This window comes from Kogia breviceps, chromosome 18 (genome assembly GCF_026419965.1).
Source record: "Kogia breviceps isolate mKogBre1 chromosome 18, mKogBre1 haplotype 1, whole genome shotgun sequence".
NCBI lineage: Eukaryota > Metazoa > Chordata > Mammalia > Artiodactyla > Physeteridae > Kogia > Kogia breviceps.
The window spans coordinates 5,055,534-5,068,522 of NC_081327.1; positions in this window are offsets into that span (position 1 = coordinate 5,055,534).

Genomic DNA, 12,989 nt, shown 5'->3' on the forward strand with positions numbered 1-12,989 from the left:
CCACGGCTCACGGGCCCAGCCGCTCCGCGGCATGTGGGATCTTCCCAGACCGGGGCACGAACCCGTGTCCCCTGCATCGACAGGCGGACTCTCAACCACTGCGCCACCAGGGAAGCCCCAGGAATATTTTTAATCAAATGTCATATAGTATAATCCTTAAATACTTTAATATGTATCTGCAACAGATAAGGATTTTAAAAAGACTATAGTCACCATTATACTCAACAAAATAGGCAGTATTTCTTGTATATATTCGGGTTCTCCAGTACTGTGTGTGTGTGTGTGTGTGTGTGTGTGTGTGCGATTTATTATAAGGTATTGGCTCACATGATTATGGAAGCTGAGAATTTGGAGGTGGAAAGGGTGGGGAAAACTTCTTTCTGAGACATTAATAATTCTGTTAACTGTTCCTGAGAAACTCACCTCATCGAAAGAACAAAATATTGACAGCTTAACTTGCCTACATCTGCCAGTTCAAGACCAGAGTAGCCCCAGAGGGCCTTGAACAAGATATTGGGGACAACAGCCTTTCTGTCAAAGTTTATTTTGCTTGAAGAAGACCATTTGTTCTTGGATGTGGGCTATAAAGATGTTTCTGTGTTTGCGAGATCTACCATTAATTTTTATTCTATTGTAAAGAGAACATTTATTCAACGGCTAATGAACAGAGGAATCTTGTTGCATATTACAATTGCCAGGGAGTTTTGTGAATAAATACAGGTTCCTGGGACCTCCTTGGTGGCACAGTGGTTAAGAATCCGCCTGCCAATGCAGGGGACATGGGTTCGAGCCCTGGTCTGGGAAGATCCCACATGACGCGGAGCAACTAAGCCCGTGAACCACAACTACTGAGCCCGTGTGCCACAACTACTGAAGCCCATGCGCCAAGAGCTCGTGTTCCGCAACAAGAGAAGCCACCGCAATGAGAAGCCCGTTCACCGCAGCGAAGAGTAGCCCCAGCTCGCCTCAACTAGAGAAAAAGCCCTCACACAGCAACAAAGACCCAATGCAGCCAAAAATAAATGAATAAATTTATTTAAAAAAAAAACAAACAGGTTCCTGCATTAAGCACCAGACTTTAGTAATCAGATGCCTTGATGCTGCAGTGACCTAACCCATATTTTATTTTATTTTTAACTGTTTAATTTAATTTTTATTTTTTATTGGAGGATAGTTGATTTACAATATTGTGGTCTAACCCATATTTTTAAAAAATACCTCCCCGGGCTTCCCTGGTGGCGCAGTGGTTGAGAGTCCACCTGCCGATGCAGGGGACACGGGTTCGTGCCCCGGTCCGGGAAGATCCCACATGCCGCGGAGCGGCTGGGCCCGTGAGCCATGGCCGCTGAGCCCGCAACGGGAGAGGCCACAGCAGTGAGAGGCCTGCGTACCGCAAAAAAAAAAAAAAAAACCTCCCCAAGCGATTCTGTTGGAACAGTATCAGTTGTAGATCCAACATTTGGGAAACAGTTATCTAGATGGTATTTGGAGCTGGGAGGGGCATGAGATGGGAATGTAAGGGGAAAAACACAGTTCAATCCACAGCGTCCCAAGATTATGAAACATTTACACAGATTTTCTTTTATCTTGTAGCAGTGGTAACTGTTAGGGTGGGATGAAATACAGGAGAGATCTCTAGTCTCTGGAATGTACGTTCTGGAATGTAGGGGACTTCCTGGATTAAAAACAAAACAAAACCCGAAAAGGTTCCTTGGATAAAAACAGCAAGGTCCTACTGGGACACACAGGGAACTGTATTCAATATCCTGTGATTAAACCATAAAGGAAAAGAAAAGAAAAGTTCCTCATTCAGATGGTCTTAGGAATTCGCTCTAGAAGCTCCCAGGGAAAATAATCTAACTCTCCCAAAAATCCTCTCCCAGTGAGGGAGGGTCAGAGAGAGTTAAGGATGAGACGATTCCCATTGTTTTGCTTTCTGTTTTAGGCAGCCGCGAGGTGGAGCTCGATTTCATTCGTTTCTCATTAGCACTTGGGACGAACTGAACGGTACCAAAGCCAGTCACGATGCCAGGATTGTTTACTGCTGCTGCTTTCTGACCCCTCAGCTCTGGCCTAATTATGTACCGATGCGACACAACCGGTTGCCTCTCATTGCTTAGAATTTACTCGCATCTAGCTGGAAGGTTGGCTGCCAAAAGCATTGTTTTAGGCGGATGAACTTCCACTCGCTTCTGGCCACGAAGGAGAGGGGTGAAGATCGAGTAGGAAGCTGGCAGTTTCTTCCACATCCTACTCATGTGTCCACGCAACGTCCCTGTATACTCTCCTCCCCAAACAGAAGGAGCCCCATCCTTCCCAAGGGAGACAGCTCCAAAGTTTTATTTTGGAGTTTTAGACTGAATCAGGTCTGGAAATGTTTGTGACGAGCAGTCCATAAACTTTAAAAGAATCCTCAGGGACCCAAAATACAATAGTGCAATGAGAATGGGCATCCACAGGGAAGACTTGCAGTGAAGAACAGAAAACTGGAGAGGATATAGCAGGCGCTATTCTATTGCAACCAAGGCCAATGGGCAACAATAGTAAGAGTCCCCTGTCCCGGCAGTCAATTTGGAAGCACTCGTTCTCCTATCTAGAGGACGTACACCATCCTTCATGACTCCTGGCTTCGCCCTCTCGTCTTTATTAGTTGTTCCTTATTCTCTATGGTCACATCTTAGTTGGGCATGGAAGAGTATACATTTCTTGGGAATTAAAAAGCATTTCTAGGAGTCAAGAATGCAAATGAGATGGGTAAACTTCTTTGCATTAAAAATGCAAAAACTGGGCTTCCCTGGTGGCGCAGTGGTTGAGAATCTGCCTGTTAATGCAGGGGACACGGGTTCGAGCCCTGGTCTGGGAAGATCCCACATGCCGCGGAGCTACTAGGCCCGTGAGCCACAACTACTGAGCCTGAGCGTCCGGAGCCTGTGCTCCGCAACGAGAGAGGCCGCGGTGGTGAGAGGCCCGCGCACCGCGATGAGGAGTGGTCCCCACTCGCCACAACTAGACAAAGCCCTCGCACAGAAACGAAGACCCAACACAGCCAAAACTAAATTAATTAATAATTAAATTTTAAAAAATAAAAATAAAAAAAATAAAAAAATAAAAATGCAAAAACTTTAGGGGTGACATGAGGGGAAGGGAGAAAAAAGGGTGACTGAATAAAAACAGTGGAGTGGGTGAAGGACTTTTGATAACAAGACCAGCTAATATTCATTTTGAGTTCTTTCTTTTGCCAACTCATCGGGAGTGTGTTATAAGATGAAGGGAAATTTGTGAGTGATTATTTGCAGAAGGCAAGGGAAAGGCTGAGTGCTATTGTAAACTGGTTTATTTCAAAACAAAGTCATCAAGGCAACAAGGGTACTTTACTTGAAGCTGAGATTTAAAACCAGAGGTGTTCCTACAAAGGTAAAGCATGTGGAAATTTGTATTTTGCTTTTTAAAAACTTTTAATTTTATTTTTATTTTTGGCCGCACCACACAGCATGTGAGATCTTAGTTCTTGGACCAGGGATCAGACCAACACCCCTGCAATGGAAGTGCAGACTCTTAACCACTGAACTGCCAGGGAGGTCCCTGGGAATTTATAAAAATTGGTTGCCAAGGGGAGGGGTTTGGGACGGGGGAGGGAAGGATTGGGAGCTTGGGGTGAGCAGATGCAAACTAGTATATATAGAATGGATAAGCCACAACGTCCGACTGTATAGCACAGGGAACTATATTCAATATCCTGTGATAAACCAGAATGGAAAAGAATATGAAAAAGAATATATATGTATATAACTGAGTCTTTTGTGTACAGCAGAAATTAACACAACATTGTAAATCAACTATGCTTTAATAAAAAAATAAAATAAAATAAATGTGGTTTTGATGATATTATTCAGACATTATTTAGACTAACCTAACACATCTCCCAGATGCTTGTAAAGTAAACCATAAATGCTGTCTTGGTTTAAGCCATTGTCAGGTGTAATTGTAAATTGCAAATTACTTATAATCGAAAGCACCCTAATTGATACAAGACCTTGGGAATAATGTTTTTAGGATGACCGTCCTTCCCTCTGTCTCTATTTTCCCATATTCCCTCATGTCACCGTGATACCCTTGGATGATACTTCCTTAAAATTTCAGAAAGACTGCCATCTCTTTGGTCTAGAAGCCTACTAATCAGCGTCCACAGGAGCAGAGGATTCTGGCACTAATCCTGGTAGTGGTGAGTGGATGGGGACTGTTCTGTCCTGTCCCACTGTCAGCTCCTCCGCCTCCCACCTGTGGGAGCACTCTGTCTTTCTGGTTCTTGTCTCTCTCATCTTCATCTCTGCCTTTCATCATTAGCTCGGATTCTTCTCACCTCAGTCCTTGCCTCTCTCTTTATCCCGATTCCTCGAGAGAGAAGGGACCCGTCTACCCAGATTCCTTGACTCTTGATGTTGGGAGGGTTGCACTTCTGCATCCCACAGGGGATGGAGCTTGAGAAAAAGAGTCAGGTGCTTGAGCCTCTAAAAGGATCCAGTCTATTCCCCAAATGCTCTTAAAACAAGTACCGTATGGGTGTATTCTCGGGCCCGCTTAGAAGCAGAAAGAGCCCTAGTTTTCTGTTACCCAATTGGTTTCAGTTCCCTTCCCCTTTCCCTGTTCCTTTGGTGTATCATTTTTTTTTTGGAGGGTGGGGGGTTCACCACGCATGGCTTGCGGGATCTCTCCCAGCCAGGGATCGATCGAACCCGGGGCCCCTGCAGTGAAAGCACCGAGTCCTAACCATTGGACCGACAGGGAATTCCCTGGTGAATCTTCTATGAAGACCTTTAGAAGCAGAGTCACTCTCAGGAGACCGGGACTTAGAACTGTCTAGAGCAAGGACCACAGTTGGTGGAAAGTCCAGGTGAAAAAACATATCCCTGCAGGCTGGGGGGCTAGACAAGGGCATGCTCAGTAGAATGGGGGGGACAAAAGACTCTTTGGAGAGAGTCATAGACAACTACGAGGTGAAGAAATGCATGCTGCAAACATACACCACTCTTTGGGGATGTTTGGCTGTGGAGCAGGAGAGCCCAGGAACTGGTTGGAAACTAAGGAAGAATGTGGAGTGGAAGGGTCAACTTTAAAAGAACAAAAAAGAGCTTCTAGACCTTATTGGGTGCTGCTGGGAATGACGGAAGGGAAGTGAAAGATTTGATGCTGCAGGAGAGAGAGCAGATAAGTGAAGGAGGGAAGTTCTTGAGAAAATGATGAGTGGGATTCAGAGGACAAGTAGGGCAGGTCTTGGGCAGGGATACTTGTATTCTTTTTTAGTTTTTGTTTTGTGGTACGCGGGCCTCTCACTGTTGCGGCCTCTCCCGTTGCGGAGCACAGGCTCCGGACGCGCAGGCTCAGCGGCCACGGCTCACGGGCCCAGCCGCTCCGCGGCATGTGGGATCTTCCCGGACCGGGGCACGAACCCGCGTCCCCTGCATCGGCAGGCGGACTCTCAGCCACCGCGCCACCAGGGAAGCCCGGGGGTACTTGTTTTCTGATCGCGGAGGTGAAGACAGAGAACAGTGGTGCAGTGGTGCAGGTGCATCTTGTTTCTCCATACATCCACTGATGGACCTTTGGTTGTTTCCACCTTCTGGGTATTGTGAGGAGTGATACTATGAACATCTGTGCACACGTTTTCGTTGGAGTGCCTGTTTTCTCTACGCACCGTTTGCCCAGGATGTCCTCTTGGAGGGCAAGAAATTTATCCTCTTAGGCTAAGTAATCTGCCTGGTAGGTGTCTTGCATATTAGCAATTGTGGGAGCATCTGTGATACTGTAATGGCAGTAAAGAATATATATTTGGTCTTCATCCCTGTTCCTGGCACAGAGCTCCCAAAGCCCTCGGAATTCCCCGCGAGGAGGGCAATAAAGGTGCCTTTTTGTTGTGTTAATGACGAGGCTTCTGAAGAGCACCTAAGGATGGGGGGATGGTCACCAGAGGAATCAACCCTATGAGGAGAGGGTTGGAACTTTCAGCCCCACCCCTGGACCTATGAGGAGAGGGTTGGAACTTTTAGCCCCACCCCTGGACCTATGAGGAGAGGGTTGGAACTTTTAGCCCCACCCCTGGACCTATGAGGAGAGGGTTGGAACTTTCAGCCCCACCCCTGGACCTATGAGGAGAGGGTTGGAACTTTCAGCCCCACCCCTGGACCTATGAGTGGCTGGAGACTGAGTTCCATCAATCCCCATCAATGGCCAGTGATTTAATCAATCTTGCCTATGTAATGAAGCCTCCATTAAAAACTCAAAAAGACGGGGTTTGGAGAGCTTCCAGTTTGGGGAAAACCCAGAAAGCTTCCACGTGCCACCACGGAGAGCCCCAAACTCCACGGGTACCGTCAAAAAGGAGACAGCAGGGGCTTCCCTGGTGGCAGAGTGGTTAAGAATTCCGCCTGCCAATGCAGGGGACACGGGTTCGAGCCCTGGTCGGGGAAGATCCCACGTGCCGCGGAGCAACTAAGCGCGCGCGCCACAACTACTGAAGCCCGTGAGCCTAGAGCCTGTGCCCCACAACAAGAGAAGCCACCGCAATGAGAAGCCCACACACTCCAACGAAGAGTAGGCCCTGCTCGCCGCAAGTAGAGAAAGCCCGCGCACAGCAGCGAAGACCCAACACAGCCAAAATAAATAAGTTAAATAAATAAATTTAGTAAAGAAAAGAAAAAGGAGACAGCTGGCCCCAAATGGAGTCACTTGTGCCAGCAAACCAACACTTAATTCCTAACCTAACTGCAGTTTCAACCCTCCCCCCGCCCCACCTTCCCTTCCCCCACCCCCCTTCCCGCAGAAATGTGACCTTTAACCAGCCAACCTGGGGAATTTCCTGCCTAGTACCGGGAGGTAATCCACTGATAGACCCCCTTCTTTCCCCTTAGGGGGGGTGACCTTGCCTGAAACAATGCATTAGCTGTTAATGATCCCCACCTTCCACCCCGCCCTCTACCTTTACAAACCTTTCCTTTTCTTCAGCTCAATGAAGTTCCTTCTCATTTGCTCGATGGGATGCTGCCTGGTTCATGAATTGTTCAATAAAGCCAATTTGATCTTTAAATTACTCAGTTGAATTTTTTGTTGTTAAACAGTACAGAAGATCCTTTGTTCAGGACCTCGGCCCTATGTGTCTCTGGCTGTTGATTCATAACCTTTAATATCCTTTGAAATAACCCAGTAATGCAGTGAGTAAATGGATTTCCTGAGTTCTGTGAGCCACTCTAGCAAATTAATCACACCCCAAAAGGGGATGTCACAGGAACCTCTGATTTACAGCTGGTCAGTCAGAAGCCCAGATGACAACCTGGACTTGTGACTGGCCTCTGAGGTGGAGGAGAAAGCAGTCTTGTGGGACTGAGCCCTTAACCTGTGGGATCTGATGGGATCTCTGGGTCGAGTGTCAGAATTCAATTGCAGTGATGCCGAAAACTTGGCCTCTGTGCCCGGGTGCCGAATTGAATCTTGGAGACAAAATGTTGGGTGAAATAGAAAAGGACGGAGGCTGGAGTCTATTCCCTACAAACGAGAAACGGGGTGCACAGAAAGGCTTCCATGTCCAGGAGCCCCACAGTGTCCTGCTTGGTTTCATTAGGACACCCAGCTGGTGTTGGAGAATTGCTTGCTTTGGGAAGAAATCCATATATTTGAATTAGGGTCAGAATCAGACCATCACACCTCCCAAAAGACCCTTCCCACTTTCTTCCTCGTTGACCAAACTCTTTTTTTTTTTGTGGTACGGGGGCCTCTCACTGCTGTGGCCTCTCCCGTTGCGGAGCACAGGCTCCGGACGCGCAGGCGCAGCGGCCACGGCTCACGGGCCCAGCCGCTCCGCGGCACGTGGGATCCTCCCGGATCGGGGCACGAACCCGCGTCCCCTGCATCGGCAGGCGGACTCCCTACCACTGCACCACCAGGGAAGCCCCGACCAAACTCTTTTTCATGGCAGCCATGCATCCCTCCCAGAGTGTAAATCTCCAGTGGAGGAACTAGATTATACATTTAATTTAATTTTAATCCATTTACATCTAATAGCTGCATGTAGCTAGCTAGTGGCCACGGCCTTGGCCAGTGTGACTGAGGGCTGCCTGCCCTCCTCTCCCATCACATCTGAGCTGATTAAGGCTGTTCTGGGTCCAGTTTGCCTGTGTGCTCTGGCCAGAGAGCTGGCTCAGGCCCCAGGGAACATGAAGGAATAAGCATCCTCATGCTCTCCTGTTTTTTTTTTTTTTTTTTTTTTTTTTTTTTGCAGTACCCGGGCCTCTCCTGTTGCGCAGCACAGGCTCTGGACACGGAGGCTCAGCAGCCATGGCTCACGGGCCCAGCCGCTCCGCGGCACGTGGGATCTTCCCGGACCGGGGCACGAACCCGCGTCCCGTGCATCGGCAGGCGGACTCTCAACCACTGCGCCACCAGGGAAGCCCCTCATGCTCTCCTGTTTGTCTTCGTATTCCCAGTTTCCTCTTTGCTTTCGACAACTCTGTTTGTGATATAGCCATTAACATTTCCTGATCACTTTTAAAACCTCCAAGAGGGACATCTCTGGTGGTCCAGTGGTTAGGATTCTGAGCTTCCACTGCAGGGGGCGCAGGTTTGATCCCTGGTCGGGGAACTAAGGTCCCGCATTCTGTGTGGTGTGGCCAAAAAAAAAAAAAAAATCAGGGGTCAGCAATTTAAAAAAACAAAACCAAAAACCTCCAAGAGAGCTGTGTGTCCTCAGCCCAGATGTGCAGAGGGTCACAGGACATCAGGAGCATGGAGGTAAGTGACTTGGATATTTAGATTCCAAGGAGGTTCCAGCGGACCCCCAAAAGGCACTAACACAGGCATTGTGGCAGCATATCCTTGGCTGTTTGGAAACCAGGAGTGATCTCTCCCAGTTTCTGTTCCTCAGGCAGCCCCAGATCTACCTCCCCTCTGGTCCCTCAGCTCCGCTCCTTCCGAAGTCGCTAAAGCTTGGGAAACTTTGCCCAGGTCAGAAAATAATCCACGAGGGGTAAAGATCTGAGAACTTCAGCTCTCAGGTGACTAAGAGGGAATCCTGGGGACCCAGACTCCCAGCACTGAGGGCTTCCTCTCTTTGAGCCTCTGTCTTCTCACTTGTAAACTGGGTCTATTAACTAACAATCCTTCCTGGGCAAGACTGTCCGCACAACGAAAAGAGACATTGTGTATTCGCGCCACGCACGAAATGCTCCTCTATGGGAATAAGAAGGAGCAAATCATAACATGCACAACTGTGGCCGAATCTCACAGACATAACACAGAGGGAAAGGAGCCAGGCACAAAAGAGGATTCACTGTCCGATTCCATTGACGTGATGTAGAGTGAGGAGAGCTGTTTATCCCCAAGTGTGTGTGTAGGATGTCCGGAAGGGGGCAGTGGGGACATTCTTCTCGATCTGGGTGCTTGTTATTCAGGTGTCTTAACATTGTGAATATTGATTGATGGGACATTTATGATACGTGCAATGGTTTGGGTGTATATTACATTTCAGTGAAAATTTTACTGAGAGAGAAAAAGGAGGGAGGGATAGAGAGAGGTGAGCGATGGAGAGAGAAAAGAAGGAGGGAGGGAGAGGAGATGGAGGGAAGGAGAAAGGAAGAGAGAAAAAAAAGGGAGGGAGAGATCAGAGGGATGGAGAAACAAGGCAGGCAGGGAGGGGCGCTTTCCTGGAACAGCGAAGATAAAGAAAGGGTGAGTCTTAGAATCTTCTGCAGCTGAACCGATGACGCGGGGTGAGTTGATACAGGGTTCAGTAGAGTCAGTGAAAATCATTTCTTATCCTCACCCCCCACCCCCAGCCACACATCTGGAGGCCGGGAGAAACACCAGCACCACAGACAGAATTAGCCGGGTTCCAAGCACAGTGTCAGTGACCCACAGCAGCTGGACAGTGCCTGAGCCAGAGAGGCCGCCATTGACAAGTGCCCTCCGTTGTCAATACTCTTTCCATGCGCTGGAGCTGGCCTCGCTCTCCCAAGCCTCAGAGTAGCCAGGGCCCCTGATTCCTGGGTCTCTGACGTGATGGAGGCCCCACGTCTGTCCCACCCACCCCCAACCCACATATCAGAGGGTGTTGAGACGGCTCCTGCTAGCTCACAGACACTTGTTAACATTTCAGGATTGTTTTGTTTATTGAAGGATAGTTGGTTTACTATCCTTCAGTAAAAAAATGTGTTAATATCTGCCATACAGCAAAGTGAGTCAGTTATACATATATATACACAACTGTCTTTTTAGTTGCAGCTTGCGGGTTTCTTAGTTGTGACATGCCTGCGGGATCTAGTTCCCTGACCAGAGATTGAACCCGGGCCCCCTGCATGGGGAGCACAGATTCTTACCCACTGGACCGCCAGGGAAGTTCCTATACATATTTTTTAAACATACTCTTTTCCACTGTGGTTTATCACAGGATACTGCACAAAGTTCTCTGTGCTACACAGTAGGACCCTGTTGTTTATCCATCCTGTATATAAAAGCTTACATCTGCTCACCCCAACCTCCCACTCCGTCCCTCCCCTAGCCCCCTCCCCCTTGGCAACCACCAGTCTGTTCTCCATGTCTGTAGGTCTGTTTCTGTTCCGTAGATAAGTTCATTTGTGTCATATTTCACATTCCACATATAAGTGATATCATATGGTAATTTGCCTTTCTTTCTTTTTTTTTTTTTTTGTTTTTTTTGTGGGTTTTTTTGTTTTTTTGTTTGTTTGGTTGGTTTTTTTTTTGCGGTACGCGGGCCTCTAACTGCTGTGGCCTCTCCCGTTGCGGAGCACAGGCTCCGGACGCGCAGGCGCAGCGGCCATGGCTCACGGGCCAGCCGCTCCGCGGCACGTGGGATCCTCCCGGACCGGGGCACGAACCCGTATCCCCCGCATCTGCAGGCGGACTCTCAACCACTGCGCCACCAGGGAAGCCCTCTGTCATTGGATTTAGGTAGGAGTGATCTCATCTCAAAATCCTTAACTTCATCACATCTGCAAAGACCCTTTTCCCAAATAAGGTCACATTCACAGGTACAAGGGGTCAGGACGTGGGCCTATCTTTGGGGGGCCACCAGCCAACCCACTCTATCTGGGGATTCATATAACGTACATCCTCTCATGAAATCTTCACTCCAAAAGAGAGTCAGAGGAGGGACACCGAGGCTATGAGCGAACAAGTCACTTTTCCAAAGTCACACTGTGAGGTCAGAGGTGAGATTATAATACAGGGCCCTCCAACCTGCTGCTATTTCACGCTCGGTCCCAGAGGAGGCCTCAGTAACAGTGTCTGGTGAATGAATGCATGAATGAGTGAATGAATGAAGCAACTCAGTAACGGGCACGGAAAGCAATCTTGTGCAAATATTTCCTAGAACTAGCAAATTATCAGCAAGTTTGGGAGTTCGCTTATTTTTCTTGCTTTCTTGGCCGCGCCGCGCGGCTTGTGGGATCTTAAGTCCCCGACCAGGGATCAAACCCAGGCTCTTCACAGTGAGGGTGTGGAGTCCTAACCACGGGACAGCCAGGGGATGCCCTGGGAGTTCATTTAAACCAGGTTCCATGCCTGGTGTTTCCAGGTCTCTGCATGACATTGAATATATCAAGACTTTAGTTTCCTCATCCGTAAAATGGGGATTATAATACTTGCCTCAAATGGTTTTCAAGGGAGTTAAATAAGAGTAGGCATGAAATAGGAGTCTGTGGGGGAAAATTTCACTTCAGAATCATTGGGAGCTTTTTGTTGTTTTTTTTTTTTTTTTGGCCGTGCCATACGGGGCTTGTGGCATCTCAGTTCCCTGACCGGGGATTGAACCCAGGCCAAGGAAGGCAGTGAAAGCTGGAATCCTAACCATCAGGCCACCAGGGAACTCCGTGGGGCACATGTTTAAGTCATTTGCGGGGTCCTGAGCTCACTGAGTCCGAATATATGGGAGTGGGACCCAGAAATCTCTATTTTTAGCGAATGCACACAGCTGATTCGGATGCTCTGGTGCCCCCAGACCCTTTTGCAGGAGGCTTGGCTAGGTGATAAGAGCAGATGGTGGAGATTTCTGGCTGTGTGCCCTTGGGCACCTTCCCTCAACTGCTCTGGTCCCCAGGTCAGAGCTGAGGTCGCCGGGGAAGGTCAAGGATCCCCCTGTTGCCGCCTGAGTCAGTCACGCAGACCCTCAGCTGCTGCTGGTTCAGGAACAGCTAAAACTCACCTCAAATTCCCGTGTGCTGGGCAGACCCTCTCGCTTACCCCGAAGGGCTACCCTGTGAGGGACAACTTGAGATGTTCCCATTTTACAGATGAGGAAACAGAGGCTCGGGGGAGTCAATAACACACAAGTAACCGGCTCCTACCTGGGGGCCCCAGCCCATCCCTCCGGCCTCCCATCATCCTCTCCTCCATCTTCTGACTCAGACTGTCCCGTTTCTCCCACGAGAGGCTCCTCGGGCCCTGGTCTGTGGTGGAGGCGGACCCAGGACTCAACGAAGACAACGGGAACTTTGGGAAGGGAGCCGGGGGTGGGTGGGTACAGAGCCAAAGCCATATATGCAAGAGTAACATGGGCCTCGAAAATTTTCCTGTCACAGCTCTGAAGGTGATGGACCCGAGGGTCCAGGGCCCAGGCATCTTCTACAACACACAGGGGTACAGGTGCCCAGCCCCTCCCCGCCTCGGCCCCGGGGGTCCAGCCCCCAGCCTCCTCTTCCCCCAGTGACCTACTAACCTGGCTCTGCTGACTCCATGCTGTATCACTCTGGCCAGGAAATAGCTCTCCCCAGGCCTCAGTTTCCCTCTTTGGAAAATGAGACTCCTCTCTTGCTTCCCTGGGAGAGGATAGAGCTGCTGAAAAGGAAGTGCTTCTCTGGCTCCTTCTGTCTCTGTTACCCTCTGGGGAGAAGGGTAGGTGCAGAGAGGAAGCGGGGTGGTGGTGTCTTCAGCTGGAGGGATGGGGTTACAGCCAGACAGGGCTGTCCCTCTCCTCCTGGCCTCGAAGG